This window comes from Apus apus, chromosome 18 (genome assembly GCF_020740795.1).
Source record: "Apus apus isolate bApuApu2 chromosome 18, bApuApu2.pri.cur, whole genome shotgun sequence".
Taxonomy (NCBI): domain Eukaryota; kingdom Metazoa; phylum Chordata; class Aves; order Apodiformes; family Apodidae; genus Apus; species Apus apus.
In genome coordinates, this window is record NC_067299.1 from 8416924 (window position 1) to 8433275 (window position 16352).

Genomic DNA, 16352 nt, shown 5'->3' on the forward strand with positions numbered 1-16352 from the left:
CAATTTTAAGCCAGAGAAGCTTTATTAATATTTTTAAGTGTGTATTGATGAACAAATTATCATTTATCCAGTGCTTTACACTAGATTACAAGAAAAGGATTCAGGAGCAGTGACCTGCTAGTTCTACTCTCTTGTTCTTTTGTTTTTTTAAGACTGATGTAATTGAAATTTCCTTTTGTTTTTTTAAGCAGATAATAGAGAACGATGAGTGTCCAGTGTAAGCCCGGGGATGTGGTTACAGCTTTAGTCAGTAGAGGGAGTGTGGACACCTGTATTAAAGCCACAAAGGGTCACCGGGGACAGCCAAGAGAAGAGACTTTCTCCTAGAATTTCTCTTTTGTCTGCAAAAAAAGGGTAAATTCTTTAAGCATACGTTTTCTTAGATGCCAAACTGCAGCTGTTGGCTACGAACAGTGTTGGTAAAGCAGAAAGTGTAGGAGATGGAAATGATCCTGTGCTTGCCATGCTCTTCTCCTTGCAGCATTCACCCTGGGAGCACTCAGCTGCTTGTACCTGCAGCTTGGGCCTGGCGTGGAGCAGCACCTTGTCTCCTCCATGTCGTGATCTCGTGTCCCCATTAGTGGCCACAGCAGGTCTGTTTGCACGGACACATGCTTCTGGGGAGGGCAGGGACTGCCCCTTGGTGTGCATGACTGGTGTTGCAAAATGCAGGTGTTGCAAAGAGCACCCTGCAGCAATGAGTGCCTTGCAGGGACTGTCTTGCATAAGAGGAAGATCTTGAAGAAAAACAAACCTTTTGGCTCTGGGAGTCTTCTGCTCGAAGATTCAGCCCCAAGCTGGTGCAAAACCAGAGGAGAGATTTGAAGGCCATGTCAGCTAAGCTCTGATGAATGACATCATCCACCAGTTTGAAATGCAGGCAAAGAGTCTGGGTTCATCCCTTCTCTTACCAGTGTGCCACTTAGTTTGTACTTTCAGCCTTAGCACTTGGTCTCTGTGGCCTCCATTTCCCACCATAATGGGAACGTGGACTGGCCTGATTGGGGTTTATCAAACACTTCAGAAGATATTTGCAAGGAAGTTGATACAAAGTGAATTTCCTTTTTAATTTTTAAAAAATTGTATAGTATTGCTTAACTTCTAGTCAGGCACAGTGCAGCCATGGTACAGCACAAAGCTTCTCTTTAGTGCATCCAGGATTTGTATTTTCTTGTGTTCATTTCAGCAATCTGGTAATATTCTCCACCCTAATTGGTACCCTGTGACATTATGCAATCCATTTCAGCTGTATCTAGTCTCTTTAAAAGCTGGACAAAACCTGATCAAAGACCTCATTTGGCTGAGTGCAACAAATGAGATCTTAAATAACATTAATTTGCTCTCATGTTCTGTATGTAAAAGATGAAAATGCAATCATGTTCTTTATCAGGAGCCCAGGAATTACCAGGCTGTAGCACTCTGCAGAACATGGATTTAGAAATATCAGAGGGAAGAACTGCAGTATTCCAAACCAGGAAGTTCCTAAAGCATAAGAGGAGGAATGTAGCAAAAGATTAAGGTAAGGGTTGAGTCTTGCTTGACTGTAGAGTGTTTATGATAGAGGGGATGTGAAAAATCTGACAAAAATTAAGATGTGGTTGTTATCTTCAGACCTGTCTGTACAGCTGAATTTTATTCCAATATTTGGTGTGGTTTTGCCTAGATATGCAATGAAAACTGGGGCTTGTGCTCTGAAGATTTGTTGTAGCCTCCCTGAGTTTCATTTGCCTCAGTTAGGTTCAGCATATCCTCTGAGTAAAGGACTTAGTGGTTCATTGTTTCTAGTGCTACAATATCAAAGTTATCACAAAAATCTGAGAAATGGGAGTGAGGAGAGAACAAGTTTCTCTTTCTTGCATTAGTTATCTGGGTTTTGCCCCTTCCAAGTGAAGAAATCCCCAGCAGAGCACACCTCTCTGAGTCAGTGAGACTCCCCTGCAGGTTTGGACAGGCTGGCATATCTCTTGGTGTTTAGTGACTTCCTTGGAAAGACCTGATTTCCTAGCAGCCAGGCTGGCTTTTTTTTCCTACTGACCCATTGTCAGGGGCTGGGTCCTTGGAAATGCAAATGCCACAAGGGAGGATAGGAAGTTCCCATGTCCAGAGAGCTCCAGTTAAGCTGCAGAGGGATTTGTCACTTCATTGAGACAGTGTTGAGGTGCTATGGAAGAGCAGGACGTTTTAAACAAAATGAGACAGTTTGCTTATCTTGTCTAGTATCCAGTACATCTTGCTTTAATGGTGTGCCAAAGTAACAGTTAATCCAGTCAATTAAAGTTAATCATTACATTATACATTCTTCTGCAGTTTTGGTTTTTTACCTGCACTTCCTCGAAGATGCTTTGACTGTAGCAGGAAGGAAAAAATCCTTGTATCATTCTCCTTTTTTCATCTATCCAAAGCATCTTGGGGTATGTAGGTTGCATAGAAGTTGTGCTTCATCAGCTTCTGTGGTTGGTTGTGGAGTTTTCACACTGCAAGAGCAGGATAAAAAAATTGTGTCAGAATAGGCTTGGAGAAGCCTGAAACCACTTCTTAGAGTTCTGCTCTGGAGACAGGCTGAGAAAGTTGGGGTGTTCAGCCTGGAGAAGAGAAGGCTCCAGGGAGACCTTAGAGCACCTTCCAGTGCCTGAAGGGGCTCCAGGAAAGCTGGGGAGGGACTTGGGACAAGGGCAGGGAGGGAGAGAACAAGGGGCATTGGATCAGAATTGGAAGAGGGGAGATGTAGGTTGGACATTAGGAGGAAATTCTTCAGTGTGAGGGTGGTGAGACCCTGGCCCAGGTTGCCCAGGGAAGCTGTGGCTGCCCCATCCCTGGCAGTGTTGAAGGGCAGGTTGGATGGGGCTTGGAGCAACCTGGGCTGGTGGGAGGTGGGACTAGATGATCTTTGAGGTCCTTTCACACCCAAACCAGTCTGGGATTCTGTGATTCTATGATTTTTGCTCAGCTTTTATTTGTTTCTTTTCTTAATGTCTTATTTTTGGTAAAGCTTTTAAAGAGTTTTGAATGTTTCAAATACCATTTTAAATCAGCTTCTGGTTAAAGTACTTACAATATTTCTCTAATCTGAGAGTTTTTTAAGTGTTTTGGGGTTTTTTTGTAATATCTCTTGTGGATAATTGTGGCTAAGTTTTGTTGAGAGGGGAATTGTGGCACTTACCTTGGTGAGGGAGAAACTGTCAGTAACTGAAGAGCAGAGAAGTATCCTGGCTCTGCAGGCTGAGGTTGCTCAGGAATTGCCTGCCTGAATTTCAGTTTCCAGCAGGCTTGGAGGCAGCTGGATGTATTGGAGTGGGATTCTCAAACTTATGAGAAACGAGTGTAGTCTGAGTCCACTGGCAGTGCAAGAGAAACTCCCAGGGACTGAGTAAAACCAGGATCTAATTTAGGGGTGGTCTTTAGGGAGTTTTGTTGTTTTAAACATTTCTTTCTATAACAGTAATCTTGGGTGATACTTGCACTGATAGAGGATTATTTCTTCCTCCCCTTACCCTCCATACCATAAATAGCATCTTAAATAGGAATTTTTATCTCATCTGACCACATGCCATTATTAATCCACATGTTTTACTGCCACCCAGGAAATCTTTGCATATAAAATGTTGACATTATTAAATGAATGTTGGCTGCTGCATCCCAGGGTGCATTTTTCTGCCTCTCCTCATGTGTGGGTTTTTTTATTGTATTGTTTTTCCCCTTCCTTTCATTCTGACTGCCCTGCTATGACTTGTTTCTCATTTGCTCAGCCCTGCAGGGGAGATATTCTGAGGGCTAATAGTCATTAGACAGTAATTAAAACAATGAAGGATGGATGTTCATGTAAAATGCTACAATTCTTGTGTAATTTTCAAGAAATAAATCTTCCCCTGCATGTATCCTCTTCTAGGAATCTGTCAGAAAGTAATAGGTAGCTTCTTTCTTTCCCTGCAGATTCCAGAAGGAATTCAGGAGTTCAGGCTTCTCAGAAAGATGTTTTATATTTATGGAGTCCTGTGCAAAATACTGAGGGTTGAGAAACAGCCCTGCTGGAAAGGTTTATGAAATTAGGACCAGGTGGTGCTGTGTGTTGGATTTGAGCTGTGAGGGGACCAATGGTTGCTCCTCTGCACACAACTAGAGCTTATAGGACACTTGGGTGTCTCCAGTTAGTGGATGACAAATGACATCTTAGACATGAGGAAGAAATTCCCTGCTGTGAGGGTGGTGAGACACTGGTCCAGGTTACCCAGTGAAGCTGTGGCTGCCCCATCCCTGGAAATGTTCAAGGGCAGGTTGGATGGGGCTTGGAGCAACCTAGGCTGGTGGGAGGTGTCCCTGCCCATGCAGGGGAGTTGGAACCTGAAGGTCCCTTCCAACCCAAACCATCCAGTGATTCTATGATCTGCAGCTTCACCTTGGCTTTCTCAGGAAAGTGAAGGATCTCAAAAGGTTGTTTTCTCTGCTGACATGAAGGGTGGTCTTTGTCACTGGGGGCACTGGGAAATGGGAGAGGGCTGTCTGGAAGACAGGATCACTCCTCCCAGGAAGGTGTTTGTGGTGAGCTCAGGTGTGCTTCTGTTCTGAAGGCACCAGCAAACCAGCCTGATGTAGTCTTAGGACACGAGAAGAGTGTGGCCAAGTGGAGAGAGAGATTACCTGGAGAACTCAAAGCAACAGCTTATGCAAATGTCTGGGGAAAATACCAGCCTCTCCAAACCAAACCCTGGAGGGATCTCATCCCAGTATGCATCCCTGCCACATTCCCTCTGGGATGCAGTGAGCTCCTGCAGGACACCAGCCCAGTTTGTTCCCTGTTGCACTGGATCACCACACAGGACACTCAGGGCACAGTTTGCCCTTTGTGATCCTCCTCCCTACCATGGCAGGAAAGCTGTTAGGAAGGGATCTCTCCTGCTTCCATCCTCCACCCCTGCCTCTGCTTCTGGATGTGCTGGACACTTGCCACCTTGTGACCGAGTGCCCTCAGAAATATTTACTTCCTGTTTTTTTGCTTAGACCTCCCGAGGCCTCATTTTTCATGAATAAAATATGAGCCACGAAGGGAGGAAACCAGTGCCAGCTGGTGTGGTCACTGCTTTTTATTGCTGTGGTTGCTGATGCCTCCACCCTCGCAGGCAGGGAGACCAAGGAAGAGAGGAAAGGCTCCAGGGTTTAGCCTGGTGACTGCTTCCAGTGGGAACTCTGCTGTCTGGAGCCAATGCTGAGGAACAGCTCCCTTTGTGATACCTTGTTTCAAGCAAGTTTGTAACTCAGGAATTTGTTTCAGTTTGGACTGAAATGATCCATGATTTCTGGTTTGCTCAGAGCACATTGCTGCCTGATACTCAGTTTCTGGTGTGTTGTCACCTGTGGATATTTCCCTGGTGTTCCTCCTTTTTGCAAATTTTATTTGTCCAGATGACTGTGGAGTTGTACAATCACCTGCCTGAGCAGAATCATCTTGATTTTTTTTCCATCTCTTTCCACAGTTTATCAAGATTATTTTGTATTCTTTGGCTTTCTCTTTCTCTTGCAGCTCTTCTTGCCTTGGCATCTTGTTCAGATTTAATAGACATGATATGCAAATAATAATGATAAATAACAGCATTTACCCTCTTGGGGACTGTACTTGTGCTCCCATGCTTTGAAGACAGAACATAATAGATGAGGTGAAGTGGTGTCAAATGCCACTTTCTTACCCATATGAGTAAATAGAAAATGTTGTCTTACTCACAAAATGATTTAATATGTTCTTCCTGGGTTTGGGGAGTTCTTAGCTCCCTAAATCTGGTTTGTTCTGGATATTTCCAGGCTTCCAAGCAAGCTTTTCATGCAAGTATTGCATTCGACTACTAGTCTGGTACCAGAGCTGAGAACAGAGACCAATTCTTACACCATTACTCCTTCTCTCTCTTGATCATTCTCTTAACATAGGTCCTGACTTAAGTACTCAGCAGCTGAGAACAGGCCAGTTTGCTAGATATAAATATATTTTTAAAATAGTTTCCAGGTCTACTTGAGGCTTTGAGCAGCCCAGTTTAGTGGGAGGTGTCCCTTCTCATAGCAGGGAGGTTGGATCCTGATGATCTTTAAGGTCCCTTCCAACCTTAATGTTTCTATGATTCAATGACCCTCTGGGGTTTAACTTTACAATTCTCCATGTATGCTTGCTACTAATATTTTGGTCAAATCTTTAACTGTATCATTCATCCAGGCAGCACACTTGCTGGAAAAAAAGAAACTGCCAATATCCAGGGGGTGAAACTGAAACAGGAAAGTCTGCAATGTCTTGCCCAAGAAGAGAGAGTTTTGGCCTAGAAGTCACTACAACTGACTTCTTCCTTTAATTGCTTACATAATTTCATTTGTGTAGGTTTTATGCATGTTGTTAACCTTGTCTGTCTGCAAGTATTTACCTGCTTGTACATGCAGGATGTTTGTGTATGACACTATATAAGTTTACTTGGTTAAATACAAATTGACCAGTAGCTCAGAAAAAGGTGTTAGATGTTGAAAAAGACTACGTTTGGCTCCTAAACATGAAAGATAGATTGCCCTACCCCTGCAATGGTTATTTGATCATTATTTGGTTATATCCTCTATTTCTCTGGGTGCTAAAATGAAACAAATGCAGTTGTTAAAGTACTTTGTTCAGTATTTCACTGGTCATTAGTGTAAGATACTGTTTCTGCTGCACTATAGGTAGATTCTTAATCAGGTAAGTTGCTCCCCAAGCAGATAGGGCTACAGAAATTGAGTGTGCCAGGAGTCCTCTGTGAATATACAGTTCTTCAGTGACAATTCCTAGTCACCAGCCTCCTGAAATGCATGCTGACATCAGGTGAGAGAGGTGCTGAAAGGCTAGGACATCTTCCATGCTCTCATTAGGATGAGTATGAGCTGGTCTGTTGGCTTTCTTGGCCTTTCAGGGGTTCATCTCCTGTAGGTGGATAATACAGAAGTACAAATGCCACCTGCACTAAATTGTTTCAGCTTGGGAGACATGTTGGAGTGAAACAGAGAGAGCTGCACACACAGTCTTTGTTGTAAAATGAATATACAGCAGCTATAGGAATGAGAATCATTCTGTGCTTCATCAGTCAGGTGTTTAATTGGGCTTAAGTGTTAGTGGATGTGAAGGTTGGATACAGCCAGAACAACAGCAAAATGCCCTTTAGGAACACCCCTTGTTTCAGTGCAATGTCCTATACACCACTGTGCTTAGTAAATCTCATCTCAGAAGGGAAATACTGTTATTACTTATTGAAAATAACCTCATGATAAAGGTGCTGCAGGATGTGCTGTTCACCCACATGCACATCAAGGGAAAGCAGTACAGATGGACCAGACACACCTCATCTGGCAGGACTGCAGGTTATAAATTGGTTTATTAGAACTGGAATTTTATGAAAATTAACGATTGAAAAGACATCTTGGCTGCCAGAAATAGTCTTTCTTTCCCCAGTACATCAGTCAGTGTAACCTTGACCAAGGCATTTGACTTCATCATGCACCTGGAAAGCAGGGTAAAAGGCAGGAATATAATTGGAAAAATCAAAAGCTGCAGCGAAATGGATCTTTTCTTGAGGAAATAAAGGGTTTACAGACTCAAAACTTAGTGCTGTCTCTATTGGCATCCCATTGCACCTGTGTCCTGCTGCCTCAAAACAGTCTAATGCAGGGGAAGGCCTGATCCTGACAGGGGCTGTGCACCTGCAAGCCACAGTGCATCAGCACACACTTCAGACAGAGATTACTTTGATGATGTGTCTAATTAATTTCACGGGGATTCCTCCTACACATGAAGTTAAACCTACACTTAGGGCTTTTGCTAAACTGGAGGCTCAGTTCCCTGTTGGAATCAGCAGACTGGGAGCATGCTGTGCTTCCCAGCACTGGGTGCTTGGATGCAGTTTCATTGCAGTGGCTGAAAAACCCCACCCTTTTCATTGATAGAATGGTAGATCCTGCTGCAGGCCAGGGGGCTGGGGGGTGGAAAATGATTGCAAATAATCTGCTGCTGCAGAGATCAGAGAGTGGCTGCCAGCAGAGCTGAGGGGCAGCACCTCCTAGCTAAGCTCATGGCTTTGGCAGTCTGTTGGCACAATTCCCATAGAAACAAATGCCAAAATTGTTGTGGGACAGGTCTTGGGTTGGGAATGACACCAGCTTCCTTCCAGCCTACACTGAAACATTGCACCCTTCTGTCTGCTTCTGTGGCACAGGCTTCCAAGACCTTTTCATGCTCTCCAAACCTCTCAAAACAATACAGACTGAAGGCAGCAATGATGGAATGAATCCAACAAGGTCCTAGTTTCTTTTCATCTCCTGCCCAGATTGACCTGCTTTATGTCCTTCTAGATTGACCAGGTACACAAACTGGTCTTTAAATATAGTCATGTGGTTTTTTTCCAATGTGGGGATAGGGAGAGTGAAACTGCCCTGTTTTTACAGGTGTTAACATCTCACATCCTCTGTGTTCTGTGGAAACAACTCCAGGGCAGAGCTCTGCATTACAAATCTCCTTGGCTGCTCTTCCCCAGATCAGCCCTGTGGAGAGGGGTCTGCATGAGCTAGGGATTGTAAGTGGGGAACATGTCAGACTCCAACTGCTTGATCTTGGGACCTGAAGGTCACTGCAGTGTGTCATCCTCATGGCAATGTTCTCTGGAATTGCAACATGGTCATGGCTTTGTTTTATGACCTTGATGTCACAAAGTATTAATAAATCTCTTTAAAACAAGCCCACTTACAAAAAGAAAAAAAAAAAAAAAAAGAAATCCCAAGGAGATTTGATAATTTGTTAGGGTTTTTGGTCAGTATTTATAGTATGGATGTGAGTGGCTTTCTCTGCCATTCTTGCCTGGATCCAGCAAGGAAATTATTTTTCAGTCTGTTGGGAGGGCAGCTGTTTCCATGACATTTTAAGTCTGGTTTGCAATTATCTTTGTCTCTTTTCTTCAGCTATACACACAGTTTGCATGCCAGATGGGTGTGACATGGCTTAATTCTTACTTTTAAGTGTTTTTCAGAAAAAAAAAAAAAAAGAAGACTCTTATTTCTGCTGTTTCTCTTCTTCTGCCACAAGCATTCTTAGATGTATTGCAAATAAAATCAAATGAAAGGTCCAGGTGAATTACCTACTGGAACAGACCAGAGACCTGTTCAACAAACATCCCCTCTGAGAAGCTGTTATCACAGGCTCGAAGGAAAGAGAGGCAAACATTAAGGGTGATATCAAGCTATTACAAAATCTATTCAGAGAAGTTTCTTTGTCATCAAGAGCTAAGGGTTGTCTCATACTTCTTTGTTCTAATCAGAATTAACACAGCTACTGCTGCAATACAATTACCTTGATTACCTTTAGTATAGTCTGGCATTGAGTTCCACAGGTTAATTTACCTTAATTGTATTTTCCCGCTTGATAACTTTGTTTGGGTCACTCTCCTCAGATTCTGTTCTTCCAAAGAGGGTCAAGAAATGCAGTTTGACCTCCTTTCCTTCCTTCCTTTTATGTCTTCACAGCTAAGAAGGGGTATTTTCCACCAGCCAAATCCAAGGCACACGTGGAGCATTTGTGTTGTCTGAAGCCAGGACTGCAGTGCATGCTGGTGGGACTGAGCCCTGACATTTGCAGAGAGGGACCTTGTAGTGCAGTCTAGTCAGGATTATTGGGCCTAATTGCCCCATCCCCTGTTTCTAAACACAGTTGTTGTGTCTGGAGCTGGTGATGCTCTGGAGTGAGTGTGTGCTTTGCAGGACTGTCGGGTTAGGGGCTGTCGTGCCCCCCAGAGATCAGGGCAGGTTTTCAGTTCTGACAGGACTGAGAAGGACTGAGCATTTGCAGCACTGATTGAACATATTTAGGACTGAGAAAGATATTAAAGTAGGCAGTATTAGAAATTAAATGTAGTGTTGTCTTTGCATCCTAATGTTAGAAGCATACTGTTTGGTTTAGTGTTGTTTTCACACCCAGGAACCTGGGGGACTGAACTGGGCTCCATCTGGGGATCCGAACACGGAGCAGGATTTATGGCCAAGATCAGACCCAACAAAGCCACTTCTGTCTTGCTCCTCGGGGCAGGATGACACCAGTGGGTATAGATCATGTTGGTGATTGGGAAGGCAGCCAAGGGGGCAAGAAAGGTCAGAATTATACCTTAAAAGGTAAAAAGTACCTGCTAGAATGGAATGTGTGAACAGGGGCGGGAAACTTATGGGATCATTAGAAGCGTGGGATGGGCTGTAAACCCTGGAGTGCCCAGCCAGGGGGGAAACGGGAGGGAACTTTGCTTTGGGAATAGGGAATACAAACAGTTATTCACCTTCCTATGGGTGTGCCTGCTTGTTTAGGTCACCCATTCTTGCAAGAGTGTAAATAACCTGTGCTGTGCTGAAGGATCCGTTTGGGCCTGTTCATTGGTGCCACAAACGTTTCTCCCAGGCAGCATAAGCTCTTCTAACATGTACCTTCCACATTTAGTCTGGTCAACACCCAGAACGTCACAGAACAGGTCTGCATCATTGTTCCTCTTTCACTGTTAGTGAACCAGGTGCTGAGATGGAGGGAGTTTCCATTTTCTATCAGCAGTAAAAGCAGAAGCTAGATTAGAATCCAATTGTCGTGTGTCCCTGTCCAGTGCTCTACAGAAAGCCACAATGGCAGCATCCTTGTGGTGGTTCTTCCTCACTGTAGCATTTATGTGTTACAATTTATGTAGTACAAATAAGAAAGCTGGACTGGCAGGAAGCTGAAGAAGTGTGTCTAAGTCCCTGGGTTATATCATGGCATTTGACAGCCAAAATCCACATTCTAAGGGATTTTCTGTAACAAATATTCTAAAATTAAAACAGACACCTGGCAAAGGATCAATCAGTCTTTCTCAACCTTTCTCTATCTGTTTTAGTAAGACTGGGATTTCTGGGAGTCATGACTGCCCTTTCCACGTGGCAGTCACAGCAGCAATATCTAGCTGATGAGTGAGGTCATTTGGGGCATCTTGCAACTCTGCTGTCACAAAACATCGTATTTCTGGGTACAGAAATAATTTCCTTCTTGTGAAGACATCACATCAGTTCTTTAGGCCTTTTAATGTCATCCTGGAAAATGACAGCTGGGATCAGTGGATGGTGGAATGGGTTGTTAGTGGAAACATACTATGGTGGGAAAACTGAAATCCTACCATATGGTAGATAGTTCCTCTGTACCAGAATAGCATGCTTCTGTTGCACGGACATTCTGTGGAAAGAGAACAAAATGCAGTTTAGTTGCCACCTCTCCCAGAGACAAGGGTAGCAGCCTGTTCCCCTGCATCAAGGCTGAACCAAGCTGTGCTATGGGTTTGAAGCTGTGGATTTAAGGGAGTGGAGCATCTCCCTGATGAGGAAAGGCTGAGGGAGCTGGGTCTCTTGAGCTCGGAGAAGTGGGGACTGAGGGGCGACCTCATCAGTGTTTACAAATATGTTAAGGGTGAGTGTCAGGAGGACAGACCAGGCTTTGTTCAGTGATGTCCAGTGATAGGACAAGGGGCAGTGGGTGCAAACTGGAGCACAGGAGGTTCCATGTGAGTATCAGCAAGAACTTCTTTCCTGTGAGAGTGACAGCCCTGGGACAGGCTGCCCAGAGAGGCTGTGGAGTCTGCTTCACTGGAGACATTCCACACCCACCTGGACAAGTTCCTGTGTGATGTGCTCTGGGTGACCCTGCTCTGGCAGGGGGGTTGTACTGGGTGATCTTTCCAGGTCCCTCCCAACCCCTAAGATTCTGTGATTCTGTGATTTCTGCTGTGCTCAGTGCTGTGGTATGAGCTGGATCCATCAAGGTCTTTGCTTGAAACCTCTCCTTAATGAGAAACATCCATGTGTTTGCAGAAAGCAGCTGACAGCTAGTTGGGCTGTGGGATGCCTTCCTACCTCTTCTGTAGTCCTTCTGCCTTCCATAAGGAAACTGTTGATGTTACACACCTTGGTTGGTGCCAGCACAGCTCTAGCAGAGCTCATTAATGCAGCCAGTGCTGGCTGGGGGCAGCTACCTGGTCAGCCACTGTGATGACTGGGAATTCCTGGACTGTAGGTGACCTTGCAGGGGACTGTCAGTCATGTAAACATCTTTACACTTTGATTTTCTCATCTGCAAATTCTTAAGATTGTTTCAGGTGTGCTTTGGGATCTTCTGGGAAAGTGTGCCTTATGTTCAATGCCAGTGTTGGTGGCTTGCAGGGAATAGCCTTGCCTTGCTGCCTGGGAGAAACGTTTGTGGCGCCAATGAACAGGCCCAAATGGATCCTTCAGCACAGCACAGGTTATTTACACTCTTGCAAGAATGGGTGACCTAAACAAGCAGGCACACCCATAGGGAGGTGAATAAGGGTTTGTATTCCCTATTCCCAAAGCAAAGTTCCCTCCCCTGTTTCCCCCCTGGCTGGGCACTCCAGGGTTTACAGCCCATCCCACGCTTCTAATGATCCCATAAGTTTCCCGCCCCTGTTCACACATTCCATTCTAGCAGGTACTTTTTACCTTTTAAGGTATAATTCTGACCTTTCTTGCCCCCTTGGCTGCCTTCCCAATCACCAACATGATCTATACCCACTGGTGTCATCCTGCCCCGAGGAGCAAGATAGAAGTGGCTTTGTTGGGTCTGATCTTGGCCATAAATCCTGCTCCGTGTTCGGATCCCCAGATGGAGCCCAGTTCAGTCCCTCAGCTTCTTGGACCATAAACCACCCCAGGTGTCATTGGAATGTGCAGGTATCTCACTTCTCTCTTAAACTATTATATTCCTAATACTAGGGTATATATAAAAAAAAACCCAACAATGTGCTTCTAACCCTAGGATGTGAAAACAACACTACATTTCATTTCTAACATGGGGAATTAAAGGCAAGGAACCTCAAGTGGCAGGACTGGATGTTTCAGGGGTCAGTACCTACCTCCATGCAGTGCCTGCTGAAGACATTTTACAAGTCTGGCTTTTCATGAGTGTCAAAATGGGAGCTGGTTTTCCTTCGATCCCCAATAAGCACAGCTTCAGTTCCAGGTACAGAAATCTTCTTTCAGCTTCTGGGCACAGACAGGAGGGTTTTTCATCCTGGCTCCCACCCCTCATCTTAGATCTTCTAATGTGCTCCAGTTCCTGCAAAGGAAACGGGGCTCTCTCATGGATGCTGCACATTCTGTAGCTCTGGTAGAAAACATCTGGTGCTTCTGTTTGGTCTGAAATACTATTTGTGTCATGGCCTAAACAACAGGACAATAAACTGATTTTGTTTCATAAAGCACAGGCTGGCTCAAATTTGTTACAGACCCTGTTTGGCAAGGTCAGAGAAAACAATAAATCTTCACAGCCCTGGCACCAATGAGAAAGGTCTGGTGGCTTTTACTTGGAGCAGCAGCAGAAGAGGGGAATGATTTTTTGACATACAGTGAAAGATAGTAAGCTAGCTAGAAGTAATTTTGATTTGCAGTGCATGGAGACAGAGCTTGTATGGTTTGCAAACCGCTGGTGCTTTGAGAACTGGTGCTGATGCTTTGAGAACTGGAAACATGCAGAGTTGCCTCATGATGAGTCATCTTTGTCCACTTGTGTTTTCCTGAGGACACACTGAGCTGTCCAGGGGGACACAGAGGATCACCAGAGGCTTTACCAAGTAGGTTGCAGCTTCACCTGGTGAATGGAGCAGAACAGGAACCAGACTGTGCTAATGATTAAATTATACTGATGATTGAAGTTTAAGGAACAGTTAATGCATTAATTTCAGGCTAGGAAGTACACTAAAAAATCAGTAAGAGCTCCTCTTGGTCTTCATAATTAATGAGAAGTGCCATGATCCTTCAACATATTTCCACCCACACTTTCTTTTATGGTAACAAGTGTGTAGGAACACACAGCAACCAACCTGGTGGAAAGCCTTCTTTCAGAGCACATTTCAGCACACTCTACAAGCCACATGTCCTCCCCTGAAGGGTCCTGGAGCCAGATCTTGCCCCTGTTGAGTCATGGCCAACACTCTGATTCCTTCCAGTGAAACAGGACAAATTGAGGCCTTCAGGCAAGAATGTACCTAACACATGTCTGATCTACGTGCACCTAAGTAAGCATCATCATCTGTGCTCAGCATTTCTGGAAGGAAGATGAGTGGAATTGATATCACTTCACTCTACACATCTCGTTTGGCCTAATTCTTGACTACTCCTGTAGTTCACAGATGGAAGCAGGCATTGTTAGAGAGCAATTAAATCCATTTTAGATGTCTGCTATATGATGAGGGGAATTGCACCCCAGTGCCAGCATGCATTATATAGGAAGTCTAGAAATTTGGCTCATCTGTAGGTAGATGAGAGGTTTCTTTCACCTAAGGACATGCAACAGAATCTGCTGGATATTAGAGGCTTTGCAGTGGCTCTCAGTTGGATAACAAATGCCTGAAAACATTGGCTGGATCCTTGCAACTCTGCAAGATCTAAACAGCTTAAAAGCTGTTTACAAGAAGTTTCTGAACTTTAGTCTTGGCCTAGAGTGGGTAAGGCCTAAAGCAGTCACTGATCCTCAAGAAGTTCTTTCAGTAGCTCTGTAATAAAACAACAACAACCAAACAGCTTTTCTGTAAATCACTGCTTTTATCTTGTTTCTCCCACCAAGGCTGGAATCTTGTGCTCTGTCCCCAAGTGCAGCAGACTATTTATGCTGTCAGCTTGAGTGAACAGTGAGAACTTGAGCTCTTTTTGTGGCTGCATCTCTGGGATGATGGAAATCACATCACTGCAAGGTGAGAGGAGTGGAGTTGTACAGTGTTTTTAACCATTGTTTCTGCCACCACTCAGTTCCCATAGTACTTTGACAGGGCAAAGGGATAGAGTTGGCAGGGATTCCTCAGGGAAAAGGCTGAAAGGAATGAACTCTGAAACTTTTATTGATTTCTAGGGTCCTCTTCATGTGGCCTGTAGCCTTTAAATGTCACTGCCTTTGGGGGAGAACTACAGGATCAGAGCTTTAGGAAGTCTAACCTGTTGGTAGGTGACAAATCAAGTGTTTCATCAGCTCTTTGAGGAGAGATGCTTCACCTCCAGCTCCTGGCTCATAAAATGGAAAGGTACTTGAATACTCTGGCCATTTCTAATCTACTCAAACAACATAGATAACAGCAGAGCACAAAACGTTCACTCTTTTTGATTCCCTAGACGCGTGTGTGAGTATTCCCTGGGTTTTTACATTCCATTGTGTCATGCTTCAGTCTGTCAGGAAAATGTAAAAGAAAACAGCTGTGAAGCTTTTTAGTGACCCCAACAGTTAGTGCAACTACTCAACAAATCAGAATAATGGACCAGCCAAGTGGAGACAGTTTTGACTGTCTGTGAGAAGCCTCTTTTCAAAACAAAATGGATATCATACCCATCAAATAGGAGGGTACTATATAGCAAGAGGTTTATCAGGCAAATGTGGTAGCCCAGAAATGTCAGATTGCATACCAGCTTCCCACATAGAATGATTTAATTGAAAGTCATGGCTCTGCTCACCTCTCTAAAATGAACAAGTTCTCATATACATGAGGCTGAGAAAGTGTCTCCTCTGCTTCTCCCTGGCTGGGATCCTCAGTGCAGGGTTGTCTGCCTGCACACAGCCTTGTGGATAAACAGCTGGTTATTGGGAAGCAGCAGTGCCATTCTGCAGAATGATGGGATCTCAACGTTTCTTTTCCTCCTGAAGCTTTGGCTGTGAAAACAGGTACAACAAAAGCTGAGGGGTAGCTTTGTGGGAGAGCACTTGATGGCAAAGACACAGATTCTAGCTACTTCCACCGCATCACCACGAGTGTTCAGGCCCCGGGTGACCTTTCCTTCTCTCCCTGAACATTCCCTTGAGAAAGTTTAATCAGAGGTGCAGATTTGTCAAAATTATTCAAGGAAATTACTTAAGGGCTGTGAAATTTTTCTAGCTTTATCTTATTGAAGCCAGTGGGCTCGTTTCTCCTCTTGGTTTTGCATCAGCATTGCAGAACACATGAGCATGGGGGAAACCTGGTGGGCAGACCAGGCACAAGAGCCTTGAGTCACTACTAGATAAAATATGACAGTCATTTCAATATGTGACTGCACACAGAGCTCTTGGGATGACTGAGTTCTGTAGAAGAAATCAAATTGGAAAATTCTTGTGAAGTTCAATACTTCTGCTGCTGAAATGGAGAAGCAAAGAGAAACGTGCCAGCTTGTCATAGAATCATAGAATGTGTGGGGTTGGAAGGGACCTTTAAAGGTCATATAGTCCAACCTCCCCTGCAGTGCACAGGGACTTTATTAACTAGGTCAGGTTGCTCACAGCCAACCTCAAGCCTGACCTTGAATGTCTCCAGGGATGGGATCTCCACCACCTCTCT

General features: G+C 44.4%; 1 protein-coding gene across 1 annotated transcript in view; it reads left to right on the forward strand.

The window, feature by feature from the left end:
- The first annotated feature begins 274 nt into the window (after nucleotides 1–274).
- The window catches only part of CLIP2 (CAP-Gly domain containing linker protein 2), a 93791-nt gene continuing 77713 nt past the window's right edge, over nucleotides 275–16352 (forward strand). The window contains exons 1-2 of the mRNA XM_051635743.1: nucleotides 275–354; nucleotides 1391–1519. The gene's annotated coding sequence lies outside the window, so the exon portion shown is untranslated. The remainder of the gene's footprint in view (nucleotides 355–1390; nucleotides 1520–16352) is intronic.